Source organism: Calypte anna, chromosome Z (genome assembly GCF_003957555.1).
Source record: "Calypte anna isolate BGI_N300 chromosome Z, bCalAnn1_v1.p, whole genome shotgun sequence".
NCBI lineage: Eukaryota > Metazoa > Chordata > Aves > Apodiformes > Trochilidae > Calypte > Calypte anna.
Genome location: NC_044274.1, coordinates 38,487,766 through 38,490,782, shown reverse-complemented (window position 1 = coordinate 38,490,782; position 3,017 = coordinate 38,487,766). Strand labels below are relative to the sequence as shown.

General features: G+C 44.5%; 1 long non-coding RNA gene across 1 annotated transcript; it reads left to right on the top strand.

The window, feature by feature from the left end:
- The first annotated feature begins 1,355 nt into the window (after positions 1-1,355).
- On the top strand, positions 1,356-2,594 carry LOC115599947. The gene is made up of 3 exons (XR_003988716.1): positions 1,356-1,443; positions 2,218-2,250; positions 2,337-2,594. It is a non-coding gene; the product is annotated as an uncharacterized LOC115599947 (long non-coding RNA).
- Positions 2,595-3,017: the final 423 nt, after the last annotated feature.

Here is a 3,017-nt window from a genome sequence, read left to right as displayed (position 1 = left end):
GAGGCAGAGACAGGTGGGAGAAATGGGACCACCATACACAGATTTGCAGAGGGTGCTGAGGAACTGCAGTTTCAGTCTCAGTGCCGAGACTTGGCTGATAGCTTCAAGCATGTAGCAATGATGTAAATGTTGGCATTTGCCAAATAATAACAACAAATAAAGGACCAACAATGGGAATAGTTCTCTGGCTTCTCAGCAAGATTTTCCAAGCCAGCGTTTGGAAATCATATTATGTTATGAAAAGGCCTCAAGTTAAAAGTTATTTTACTCAGTGTTTCAGGTAAGCTGATGTTGTGTTTGAGGGTTTGTCATCTGCTGAGGGTGACTCACAGGTCATCACAGAGTAATTTCTTGGTGTCAGCCAGCCTTCAGTAAATAGAGGCATTTAACACTCATCTGCAAATAGCTGCTGAGGACCAAAGTTTATATCAGTGAACATTAACATTAACACTTTTACAGCTCTCTTCCTCCTTGTTTCCCAGAGCCCTTCATGATGGTGGGTAAGGGTTGCTGTCCCTAGTGCACAGAGGTGAGGACAGAGTGTGGAAGTGGTCATCAGGGGCACAACCCTATGGTCCTGGCTTCAGCCGAACCATATTACCAGGCTACAGCCACCAGCTGCTTGACATTCCTACAGCTTTAGTTTTTCATCCCCTTCACCCTAACATATGAAATTGCTCCTGAATATTTTTTTTTCTCCAAGTGATCCAAGTTAAAAATCCACAATTGAAATAACAGTACCAGAGATCACAGAGAGGTTGGGTGAGTTACACCTCCAGGAGCAGAAGTGGAACACCTAGGGATGCCCCAAGTGCAGACCAAACCTATTTTTCAGCAAGAGGAGCACATCATCTTGCTTCTGGATATGTAAAGTAGCAGTGACAGTGACAGATTCCAGACACAGTGCTTTTTCAAGAGAGCTTCTAGTACATTCCTGCCTCCCCCAAGCTCTGGGGTGGCAACAGCTTACTTCCCTCCTCAAAATCCACGAAAGCCAGGAAGACACAGCATCCTTTTGATCAGGGCCTGAGCAGGCACAACACGACCCACTCCTACATCCTGTTGTGCTTGCAGGCAGAAAAAGATGAAGCCCAGAGATAATCATTCCTAATTTTCCCTTACAGCTAACACTGCCTCAAAATATCTGAGTACTCCAGCGTGCTTCTACAGAGGGTAAAGTCTGTACCACCACACTTTGTTCAGGCTATTAAAAATCTTCAGTTGCTGGCACTTAAGCTCAGGAAAAAACTGTGTTGTACCTACACTAAACCATAAAAGCAGCAATAGGCAAGAATACCCTTAGCCTGCCCCCAGGCCTCAGAAGCACCCTCACTCCAGTAAACCAACTCCCGCAGCAGCTTTGGCTGGCCTTTGCTTTCCTCTTTCATTTCATCTCCCCCTCTCCTCCCGGCAGCCCTTCAGCAGTTTGGAGCAAATCTGTCTGTGAGTTTCTTAAAGCATTTCACAGAATTTGAAAAGCTGCTCTGTGTGTGTGTTATATTTTATCTAATTCTAGTAAAAGATTATGCCAAGAATGTATCTCAGTAGATCATATTGGTACTGGAGAAAGAAAGTTAATATATGCACAGACTACTTCAGACTATAAGTAGGATATTGGTTTGGGCTACAAATAGAGGGCTCTTTTTAGAAAAAGCTGATATAAGAATGTCACTATTAACAGCAAGTCCTAAGCAGTCAGGATAATTTTGACTTTTTTTTTTTTCTGCTAACTAAGCCTTTTTTAAGGCAAGTTGTACAAGTATCAGTTAAGTTTCTGGCTTCTGTTTATTTTTTTTTTAACCAAATACAGTTTAGTTAGGTGGAGAACAGGCAAGGGGGTTTTATTAAACCCCTGTGTTTTTCCCAAACCTGTACATTGTGGTTTATTAAAAATCTGTTGTTCAAAAACACGTCATTGGTGAGCTGCTCTGTTCTACATGAGAGCTGGATCTGAAAACCCCTTCCTCTTGCTCTCCCACTTGAGCTGCATGTTGAGAAGTGAAGCCTTGTGTTTTTCAGAGAACGGATGCATGGTTTTGCATTTTTAAAACCTCTTGTGTACAAAGGGTTATGGCCATGAGCACAGCAAATAGCTCTTCTGTTTCCTGCTTCAAGGAGAGATGCCCTCAGCCCACAAAAGCGGTAACACAACCAGCTCAGGAATCTGATTCAGTTTAAAATAACCTGTGATTAACCACATTCTTCTCTGTTTTTCAGCTCCCCAATGACTCGTCTGAAAGTGATTGTCAGGTAGGTCCCACCACTTCCCTAACCCTGCTGGAGAGAAAGGCTGTCCAGGCTACCAGCTGAGTCCTGGCACTGCCATCCCCATGCAGGGGCAGTCCCAGCTGCTATCCCTCTCCACAACCTGATTTGAGCTCCCTGTGCCCCTCCAGCAGTCCTGGAGTGGGTGGTGGAGCTGTGGGACTCCCAGCTGTACCCTCTGCCCTGCTACCCTTGGACCACCCTCTCTGAACCCAGCAGTACCTCTCCAGCAACTCTCTCATCAGTGACTCAGCAATTGAGTAATTGCCTTCTTTTTCCTCCTCTCTGTGTATTTATAAGAAACTTCAATAGATGGAAATTGCGTTTAGATGGAAATTAAAAGAAACTAACTGGCATTTTAAGGTCCCCCTTTCAACTGCTAGTAACTAGAACAAAGATACCCTATTTGTTAGTTAAAGAAATCATCAGGCTCATCACCTAGCCCTTGGAAAAGGTTTAAGGGCTGAGTTTATTTTATCTATGCTGATTGTGTCAAGTTCCAGCATCATGAAATCAGAGCACTGTGTCTACATCCCAATGGACACCAGGGTTCAAAGGCTCTCCAAGTAGCCAAAAAGGCAATCCAAAGGCAGGTATATTCACAGCACCAAAGATAGGGTCTGCCCATGCCACACCACCAGTATAGTGCTGGATGAAGGGATTTGGGCAGTGAGTGGATGCAGCCAGCTGCCAGGCCCTTCCTGGACCAACCCAGCCCCTACCAGGTGTATAGCAAAGGGGGCAAATATTTA